We start from the raw sequence: 11502 nt of genomic DNA, 5'->3' as shown, positions 1-11502 counted from the left end.
TACTTCTACCAAAGTAGATTCTTTCTCAAGGCTTTTATCTATTAATACTGGCTGTTCTTACAGTGTGACACAATATTACTAACAAAAACATAATCAGCTTTAATGGTGCAGAGTACCTGGTGCAGGGAATCACAAGAGGAGGTTGTTTTAGCAGCAGTAGCACCCCTAAGAATGGCAAAGGAGGAAAATGCTAGGAGTCAGTATTCCATGGTCCTTGTAACCTTTTCCTTCCAGACTACGCAGAAATCATTTCCATGACTAGGACAGAGTTTCAGGCTGAGGAGCCATCAATACAAAAATGAAAGGAAGAGCTGAGGGGAGAAGAAAATGAGGGACCTGGCCCCTCTTTCTCTTTAGAGCATCTGATGCTGGCAGAAGCAAACAAATTCAAGAAATTGCATGATGAGGAGAGGGAAGCAGTATGCAAACAACCAGTTCCTATAACTCCAGTAGAACAAAGAACATTTAATTAGGAGGAACAAAAGCCGAACAAAAGCCAAACAAAAGGAGTAAGGGCAAAAAGACACAAATATTAGTGCAAACAATCACAGGTACAGAAGGAGACAGGCAAGAGAAACACCTGGGTAGGTGGAGAAGACTGGCTCCAAGCAAAGAAGTGGAGTAAACTTGGGGAGAAAGATGCTGATTTCTTGGGGATCAAAAAGGTAAGTATCAGATGTTAAACAGGGTGTGAGGGGAAGAAGGGTGAGGAAACAAACACAAATTAGAGCTACAAAAGGAGAAAGAGGAATTCTGACCTAATGTTCTTAAAGAGAAGGGCCTAGGGAAGGAAGATTCTCTGCTAGGAGGAGTATAGGAGAAAACGGAAGAGTCTCAGGACCCCTGCCAAGGTAATTTCTATATCACAATTTTAAAAATGAAACTTTCTCCTATGTGCTCCACTAAACAGTGCATTCTTTACACTCTGAGTACCTGTTTGCCAGGTTCAAACTGAAAAAAAGCCGAAGATATTTGCAGAGAAAGCCAGATGATGTTACATTTTGAGGACAAGTGTCATACAATACTTAGCACGTAAAAAAATTACCAGTTGAGGCATCTAAAATTGGATACTGAAGATCAGTTGAAACTTGACATTGTTTGACTATCTGCGAGAAGATAAATCCCCCTTCCCATGCTTGTGAAAGCTATGATGAAAGTCAGTGCTTATGAAAGAAACAGATATATAAACCTGAGTATTAGTAAAAAGCTAAAAAGAAAAAAGTCACTCCAGTGCAGTAAATAATAAATAAATGCATCCTAAGTCTGCGCAATTAAAATAAAACACCTAGAAGTTGTTCATTAAGTAAATGCTGTCATATTTTCTGTGATGAATGCAGTATGTGTGATCTTGTAAAAAAAATAATAAAACCCAAAAGACCTGAAACAATTGTGTAAATGAAGACCATCTCATAAGGCACATGAACGACAGGGTCAAATCAAAACTAAGATTTAACCTGCACATTCTAGCAGGTCCTTAACTAAGATTTACAAATGTTGAGTGCTCATCTCTGCACAGTTTGTGGGTATAATATTAAATGCCAAATTGTGACTAAATATTTATTGTAAATTCATATGGTCAAGGATCAAAGTTGTTCTTGTTTCTTTCCAGGAGATTTAGTGTACTATGTGGTTTTTAAATGCTTATGAAGAAATAATAACAGGCCTGATGAGTTCATAATCTAAAGCTAAGAAAAGCAGACTTGAGAACAAGTGCAGCATGTTTGAGGTGTACCAAAATTACCAAATTCCAAAGCTGACGAGTAATCAATCTCCTAAAACAATCTCTTTTGTGATTGTGCTCAAAAGAGATTTCAGTATAAACAAAACAATGATGTCACCATCATTACAGTCACTAGCTTGAATGAGTACAGGTTCAGATGAGTAAAGTAGATTTGAAAGGTATATAGCAAGTCAAGACAGGGCTACTTAATGAATAAAATCACTTCCAGTTAATTTTCTCTCCTCAATTCTCCTTTTAAAAGATCAATTGTCTTACAGTTTCTTTTTTTCTTCCATGTAAAGAAAGAATACACATTTTAAATCAGATGTGTGTTTGAACTGTTACATAGCTCAAAACCAAGTTTTAGTCTAGGGAAATTTATTTCACCTTGTCTTTAAAAAAAAAGAAAAGAAAAAATCTGCTGCTTAATAGTTTTCTGGTACAGACCTTTGACAGAAGGAAAATATTTACTAACTTCAGTGTATAGAACCAGGCCATTTTAGAAGGCATGGTCAGATAGCATGAAAGGTCTCTAACAAACTACCAAATGTCTTGACTGTGTGTCCATCTGTTACTATTTATCCCTCCTTAGTACCTACATGGTAATTACCTTGTCCAACTACACCAACAGAAATAACAAATTTGACCATCAACAGTAGCAGTAGCAGACTTCAAAGAAATTTTCAGTCAAATGTCCATACAAGTCACAATTATATGCACCTGATCTTTAACACCAATTTGTATTTCTTACCCCATCCAGCTTGTGTAGAGTATCTAAAATGTACACCTTGTATAGAAAAGCAGTGAAATCCATCCTCAGACTTGACCGTGTGTTTAATGCTCAGTGCATCACCGTGCTAACTTAGCATCACCATGGCCAGCTTGGGAGAAGGAGAGGCCTTCCTGACATTCCAACTTCACATGATTTAGCTCTGTGGTAGTCATGGTATTTACTTTTTCCCCAGGACAAAGTAAAGAATAGTCGTTTAGCATAAAAGATAACATTGGCACAATTTAGGCTGGAAAAGGTTTCTAGACATCAGAAGAATGAAATCTAGGGAACCCTTTTAGGACACGTTTTGGGCAAGCTTGAGAAAGCTAAAATCTTAAGATAGTCCTTGAAGTAGTAATTAAGGACTTTAGCATGTAAATGCCTGCAGTAGGAGAAGACTCTTCCAAGAAAAGATTCCAAGAAGTTCTTTCCAATCATGTGGTCTCCCACATTTCACAGCTGCACTTGTTCCTTGTTTTCTATACAGGCTCTCAGTGTAATATTTTAACCTCACCCATGCAGGCCTTCACATCACCAAAACAATCAGTACCCTTTATTAAAGCCCTACCTAGCCTAAAGTCATGAGTTTAACCTTTAACCTGTTCCTCAGCCAAGGAAGAATATTAAAGATTAGTCAACTTCTGCAAAAATTTTTCACATGCACAGAAGGAAGACAGTAAATAAACACCAAAGATATTCATATATCCAGGGTTCCAGGTAGCTGAGGTAAGTTGTGCAATATGGGACACCAAATCTCTTTTCCCATAAGGCTCTCCAGATGATCTTATTCTTCCCACACAATTTCTCTTCCATCACCCCAGGGAGTTTAATCATACCTGTTGTGATGAAAAGCCAAGTTCTAAATGAGTTTGGGCACCCTCTGGACTCAGTTCCAAAACGCCCAATGCACCACATGCCAATTATCTACATATAAAAGGCCTTCAGAGTTGGCATTTCTGTTTCAAAATGTCCTACCACAAGGTCTTCACCCAGCATCTGGTGACTATATCTTTATAAACAATTGTAACATCATCTGCATTAACATAATTTCCCTTTTTTTTCAATAATCAGTTGGGATTTTAAAAAAAAATCAAAAATAGACAATACATTTATGCAATCATTGCCTGTCCAAATGAAGTATCTTTACTTCATACAAAGTTTTCAATTTTCTGTTGTGGTCTTTTTTTTCTGACCAAGAACATAGCCAAAAAGCATGCCTAACTTCAAATACTTTTCTTCCATATTTAAGAAGTTTCAGCTCTTGAGAAGTAAGGTACTTAGAGATAAAAAACAGCAGCATAACAAAGTCATAGTCTTCTAATATTTAAATAAACAGAATAAATCAAAATATTTAATTACAGATTGCAACTTAAGTGTTTTACTGAATATTATCAGAATTTTTTAACATTGCCTTTTTTCTCTTACATTAAAGCATAACCCCATATATTTCTATTTTCTCCACAAGAGATAGGAAACCTTTACTTTAAAAGGGGAATTAAGCAAGAAGGTGCCAATAAAACAGGAAGGTAATTCTTTCACTCCTGCCCTCCTGGGAGAGAACAGATTTGAATGTTGCTCCTAACAGAGCATGATCAGCATAGTGAAAAATGTGTTTGTGGATGAAGAACTCGACTGATGCAAATGAGGTTACACATCCCACTAGGCACAGCTTTGTGATATTTTGGGGGAGGAAGTGGGTGGCCTACTTTGCTCCCCCCCTCACTTAAAGAAAAATACTGCATAGATTGTCATCCTCACTATCTCCCATTTGCTGGCACTCTTAGAGGACCATGGATATATGGAACATTTATTTACAAGTCAAATGAATGTCCCACATTTAGTTATGTGGTAATTAAGACAACAGTGCTGCTAATGAGCTGTATGTATTCCCTAATGCAAATCAGATTAAGAATTACAGAGATTATAAACTCCCATGGGGGAGCTGTTGTCCAAGTCCCCGTGTAAACATGACTTCTAGAAAGTTCAGATCTCCTATCTGAGACTTCTAAAGAACAATTACCATTACAACATATTACATTAAAGAGTCTTAACTGAAAGGAATAATCATCAATGGCAAATGTAGGTGCAGTGTTCACGAGAGAAAGTCATTACAGCATAAATTCAGAGATTACTGTCCCTCAGAATATTCTTCTTAGCAAAAAACGATTCATCACCAATAGATAACATGAAACAAAATAATACTTTCCAGGTCCTTAATCTGATCTATCCTTGTATCTTTTTCTTAATAAAGAGGCATTCACCCGATTGTATTAAGAGGTAGGATGTCCACCAAAAAAGCCTAGAAAAAAACAGATCAGAGCTGAAAATTTTCCTGAGCCATTATCAAAATGCACTCTGGTTCTTGTTGTTCAGGACTCTTCCACATGTGTGCTTTCAATTCTAATGACTTACTCTACTTCAGTCTGGAAATCACCATGGCACAAATCCCACCCATTAGACAATTTTGGGCAAAGAAGCTGTGAGGCTTAGAGCAAGAAGAAAGCAGCTAAAAATGAGAATTGGCGGCTAAGGAAAGCAAGGTACAGCATGACCTGTCTCAATTCCTAAATAGCCTGTACTCCAGTCTGGAGGATTTGCTGAGTGAGCTCGCAGTGATCTTAGAAGTGATGGCCCTAGGCCATCGCAGTGCAAATGGAAACTGCTACCTGCACTTTCTGTGCTGTACCACATAAGTTCTTAGAATATTTATGAAAGTACAGAATTGTAACTAAATGCTACCCGGGACAATCGTTCTGTCAACAAATGGAACACATGTTTCTGCAGCACTCTGGTAACTGAGTAGGAGTCAGATTACAACCCATCAGCCAGCTGGGAAGCTTAGTTTTCCCTTGTGATTGCGAACCACCAAGTTGTTTTTGGCAAGATACGAATAGCTGTGGCCCTGACAGACATCTAGTCACTGAATTTCCAATTATGGAGAAGTTGCATTTTATAGTTTCAGATCTGAAATATGGACTTCACCTTAATTCCACAGCTATTGCAAAATAACTTGCCTATGAAGTTACAGGCCAATCTCGGCAAAAAATGCTATAGAAGTTCAGAAAAAGTTTGCTAATGCACTTGTATTTGTCTAGCAAAGGATTAAAATGCCTATAGCCAGGGCACATGGATTTCCAGTTTTAGTAAAATGCAATTATTTTACCTCAAAATTGGCTTTTCTTGACTGATTGATACTATTGGTGGATGAGGTGAGAAAGCAAGTTGGAGTCTATTGATACCAAAATTTCGACAGAAAAGAGGTTCTTGGATTTTCTTCCTTTGAATTTGCAACATTAAAATTTTATCCTGTCTTCCTGTCTTCAAAAATCATCTGGCTATACTGACACATTCAGCTTCCACTTAGGTGCCTTCAAAATTACTTGAACTATGAGTTCATTTCTTGTGTATTTTGTATTGCAAAAAGAGTTTTCTTAGAGGTGTATGAGTAGATGGGATAGGCACTTCTTTCTCTGTGCTGCTGAAGTGCCCTTTGTACTCTTCACAATGCTACTTCTTTAGTGTGGTCTCTTTTAAAGGCGCAACATGGTTGGACAATCTCAAATTCCAATCTGATAACAGAAAAGTCAAATTTCTTGAAAGGAAAAACTTCTTTTTGTGATCATGCAGGCCACCTAACATAGCAGAAAGTTTCATACACAACATTTGCTCAGAAATTCATCCAAAGGACTTTAGTAACATCAGATATTAGATCATATATTAAATATATTAAAGAGGGAGCAGTATCTAAATAAATTATTTTTAAATAAATAACAAGGAAAGAGAAAACTTGTGGAAAAAGAATAAGGAAGTAGATTTTTGGGAAAGATATTTACAAGACACAGTTACTTGCATCTTTTAAACTGGGCTACTTAATATGAAATGCTTTACGTCAGTAACCAGATGTCTTTATTAGTGACCACATGATTGCCACCATGTGCTAAATGGGTTACAGCAGATACTCCAAAATTTAGGAAAATCTAGATTCTTTAGTTAGTGCATATGTAACAATTTAAATTTCAAATAGCCAAACCTGGAAAAAAAACCCCAAGAAAATAGGCACAAATCTTGAACCTAATTCATAACTCTCATTTCAAGTGCCATAGCTCCCAGTTACAGAACTCTTGCTTACCTTGGTGACTGTTGCTAAAGTATTCTCAGTCTCAAGTGAAAGCGAAACAATTATCCCTGTGTTACTTCTTCAGATGTGGTATCACAGAATCATAGAACAGTTTGGGTGGGAGGGAACCTTAAGGTCACCTCCTTCAATCCCCTGCAATGTGCAGCGACATCAGCTCATGGGGTAGCTCAGAGGCCTGTCCAATCCTATGACTCTGTGATTCTTGAAAGTGACATGAGTATTATTTCCGTGGTAGGAATATTAACTGAAAGCAGTGGCTCTGAGTCACATCAGCAGATTCACTAGTGCTTTGTAAATACTTGCACAGAATTTCTATTCGTCTCTAATTTTGATCCAGATTTTCAGATTCTTTCTTCTTAAAAAAAACCCAACGCAATGTTCACTATTCTGATTTAAGCATTTTATCAATGGATATAAGAGGATTTTTGGAAACAAGTGTTATCACCACATCCAGGATAATGGAAGTTCCTATGGCACCAAAGGAAGAGTACTGCCACAAGTACAAAATGTCATAGGAGCAGTATTACCTAAAATGACCTAGACTAAGCTGATTTTTTTGGATGCTGACTTTGATGATGTCTGCAAGTGATCTAAAGGCATATTTGCAGTTAAAACTAACACATACTCACTTCCAAGATCCCATTTACATCACATAGCTCTCCTGAAGCCTGTTTTATTTCAGCTTAGAAATTATTTTTTTCTTCCATATTTGTAGTTCTAATACTCCGACAATATTTGATCATAAAGACCTATACTAACTGCATCTAGCAGAAAAATATCTTGGCCTGGATGCAGAAGGGGTAGAAAAAGCCAAATACAGTCTCTATTGTTTCATTCTTTCCTGAACAAGACATACTCGGAACAAGACTCTTCCTTACTAAAGATTTGCAGCTTGTGTAAATCATCTTGGCTACCCTGGCTTGGCTGCATCTGTGTCAAGCAGTCCATGTACAGCCTAAGCAATAGCAGTATATCATCTCAAAAGAGTGCAGGAAAAGACAGAGGGAGAGAAGCTGACCAGGCATGAGCCACTTCTGAACTGAGAACCAAGTTGGCACATTAGCATGGAACTCTGTTGGGCTGCTCACTCTGGTGAGAAAGTGTCCATAGAGATGTAACTCCAGATAGCTGCTGACATTTTATGACTCTCCTTTGCCTTTTATGGGAGCTGCCATTTATAGCCAAGAAATGGTTCTTATTTTATTCCTTCACAGTTTCTGGATCTAAACCAGTACTAGAAGCCTGTTCAACAAACCCACATGAGACTTCCCAGTTTAAAGCTGCCACCACCAGCCTGCTGGAGTTTGAAGGTAACAGGCACTGTGGTTTGGCTTTCCACCTTATCTTCCCATCAGCGTTTGTCTTAAGCTTTTATTTATATTGTTCTGTCACAAGTAAAAACATACAGAGACAACTCTTTTATCTTCAGCTCTGTGGTGTGGTTTGGAGTGATTTTGGCAGTTTCATTTATAATCAGACCTGCTTAAGCTGTGAGTAAAACATTCATTTACACCAGCAGATACAGAAATCATGTTTACATATTCAGTTCTGACTTAGTACAACCAATAATTGTAACATACTTTTTGATCCCTAATTGCAAGGTACAATAAGAACATACAGTCTTGCAATCATTATACACACTTATTTTCTTTCTACTTAATAAAAAGTTATTATGATAGCTACAGAGAAATATATCCCAGAATTTTAGCACACAAAAATTGCCTATAAAAACAAAGTTTCTAGGATTTGGTTTCTCAAAGAAAATAGACATAATAATGACAATGTTAGGGCCCCAAGTTTGGTCTCTCTTCTCAGATCACCTAAGATATTTAAGTGTTACTGTTGTATTGCATTTCAGTAAGAAATTTGCTCTCCACCTTCCTCTCCATTAGAGTTTCATTTGAAAGAAAAACAAAACACTACTGAAAATAGTTGTTAGTTCAGTATTAACATAAGTTCAGCAAACCTCTACACAAATCTTCTAGTACAGAATATGGCTTTCTTTGCTTAAGCTTCTAAATTACATTATATAAAACCTATTATAATTTATATCACCCACCCAAAACCCTGTATAAACCCTAAGATCTGCAAAGTGTAATACAAACCAAAGATAGAAGATTGTAGAGGGAAATAAAATGCCAAACATAAGCTTCACAATTTGCCAAGGAAACTGCAGATAAAAATAAAGCTCAGAGTTTAATACTTGGCTGCAGGAAAGCTTACTTTGCTGAGGACTAGAGTATAGAGTAATTCCCCAAAGAACTCTGGCACTAGGAGACTGAAAGGACTTATGTTATTTAGAAAACAATTTCTTCTGCAGAGAGAATGATTAGCTTTCAAGAGCATATCTGGCTTTCCTTCTTAGTTTTTAGTTAAAATAAAATCCTTTTGACACTAGTCTTTTTGGAGAAGACCCAGAGTGGGTAAAAATGGTTCCATTAAAATAGGACAGCTTTGCAACAGAGATGTCTCTGGGCAGGAGCAACAGTAATCAGATATTTTTGGCTACTTTATGTTCTCTCTGTCTACAGAGGAAAGGATTTTCCCCTGTGAGAGGCTACACCCCAGATAACTCAAGTATATCACTGTTCTCTCAAGATGCCTAGGCCAGCGACAAGTTACAATTCTAGAGCCTATTGCTACTACCAAGTTTCGAGTTTTGCACATTGTACCATACAAGGGAGTATATCCCACCATCTATTTCTGCTACTGAAATGCTCTGTTCAAATCTAGTCCCTGAGAGCAAGATTATATTAGCTCTTTGCAGAGCTCATGGCAGTGAAGAAAAATCAGCTCTTAACTGCTTCCCTTGCGCCTATTATTTCTGACTCAGAGTCAGAAGGTTGGTGTGTGATCCTATAGCTATGTGGTTTAATCAGAACCTGGGGCTGCTTGCAGTCTTGCTCTCCTCTGCATGCTACCATGTAATTCTCCTGTGCTAGCACTGCTGATTCTGCAATTGTTTGGTGAGGAGAGCCATCTGAGAACCAATCCTGAAAAAAGGGATTCATTTTTGTCTGGTTCAGCCCTCAAAGGAGAGAGAACCATGGCAGCCCCCAGTAGTTCAGCTACAATTGCTGCAATACTGCACCTTTATTTGCATCTCCAGCTTGCCTATCACATCAGACTCTTCTATCTCCTCCTTTAGAATTTCTAACTGGAGCCCTGTGCTTTCTTCCTGCAGCTTTTCATTTAGCTGAAGCTCTTCATAAGCATCCCCCAAGGTATCTTATCCTTCCAATCCCCTACAGTTAGCATGGGTGAAATTGCTGACGTGCAGTGACAACTTGTTATAAGCATAGATCAAAAATATCCCCCTTGTTTACTTACCCTGCCTATTTGCAAGACTTGTTTATGCGACAGTCCTTGAAGTACTGGTTATGTCTGTGCTATATACTGTTCAAATACAGAGCAAAAATTTCAGCTGGACACACAGGGCAATAAAAGTTCCATGTCCTAGATCCAATAGAGCAGTCGCTCACAGACTGTGTGATGTATCAGTACCAGGACATCCAGCGCTGGTACCTGTTGCCTTTGCCACTACTATCACTGATACATAGAAAAAAAATAAAGTTAAACTAAATTTTAAAAAAAGAGTTGTGAGGTAAGGAGCACTTGTGTTACTTGGGCTGCACATTACTAAATAAACTACCCATTATGCATGCTCACTGTGCCTGCACTTGTGAGGCTCAGCAGAGAGAAACAGGGTTCCGTAATGAAAAGCTCCCCCAATTGCAGCTGCCTTCAGGAGCAGCAGAGCAACCCAAGCCAGCAGGACTTACTACAAAGGAGAGGAAGGATGGTGCTTAAGCTATCATACTGACTAAACCCCACAGACAGCAGCTCTTCCACTCTGTCGTCAGACATGTTTTAACCCTGAGTCTGTTTTCAGCCCGGTTGTAAAAAAGTTATTTGGCTTTGGTGAAAGAGCCCTGAATGTCTCCTGCACACTGCTGACACAGGATGTCTCACTGCTTCCCATGCTATTTCAAATGCAGAAATTCCTCTCAAACACCAAGCTTGCAGGATGAAAATGTCACTCAGCACTACCAGCATGGTTTTTTTCAGGCAAGAAGGTAGGGACAAATCAAAGGCCATTCCTTCTATCCTTCCTACAGTCCTCAAGCAAGCTGCATACTATAAATCTGGGGCACCTCAAATTACCTTTATTAACAGGCCCAAACATGATTCCTAGTAACAAAGTCCAGACTGTGTTACTAAAATAAGACAGTAGAAACTAAGTACTCTTTGGACATACTTAGACAGTAGATTGCCAGCACAGGTTCCAAATGACTGGTCCTGATAAGAACAATCCTCCAGCAACTATCCCATGGTGTCTTTGTTCTTCAGGTAGCATAAACTGCAGTTGCTTTTTTAGAGCTCCACCACCCAGGAACCCAGATACCATAACTCTTTTCTGAGAAGCTAATTTCCTAGCCCACCTTGCCACACAAAATCTCCATCTCAAAACTGTACTGCTGCCTGGGAAAGGATTCTTGGATCCCTTAGGCCTGCAGCTTTGTACTGCCTCTTGGATCCCACTGCAGGACACATTTACATGGTTGCTGAAGCCTGGAAAGCAAGAGTGAGCTCTGCTGGAAACACATTAGGTAAAGGTACAGCAAGAGCCTTACTGAGAAGTGAGGAAAACATACAATCCAGGCTGCTCTCCTCCAGAATAGAAAGGTTCTTGAGAAACCTGGCAGTGATGCCGCTCCAGTGTTGTTACTCCTGTTGTCACTTGTCACTCGTCCCTCCTAAGATCCAGAAGGAGAACTGTTGGCAGTGACCACTGAGAATGGATTTGAGGGATTATCCCTGATGGAAGATATACATTGAGGAGGGGGATATGGACTTCATTTACAGCAGGAA

This window comes from Corvus brachyrhynchos, unplaced genomic scaffold, assembly GCF_000691975.1.
Source record: "Corvus brachyrhynchos isolate BGI_N302 unplaced genomic scaffold, ASM69197v1 scaffold53, whole genome shotgun sequence".
Taxonomy (NCBI): domain Eukaryota; kingdom Metazoa; phylum Chordata; class Aves; order Passeriformes; family Corvidae; genus Corvus; species Corvus brachyrhynchos.
This window is presented reverse-complemented; position numbering follows the sequence as displayed.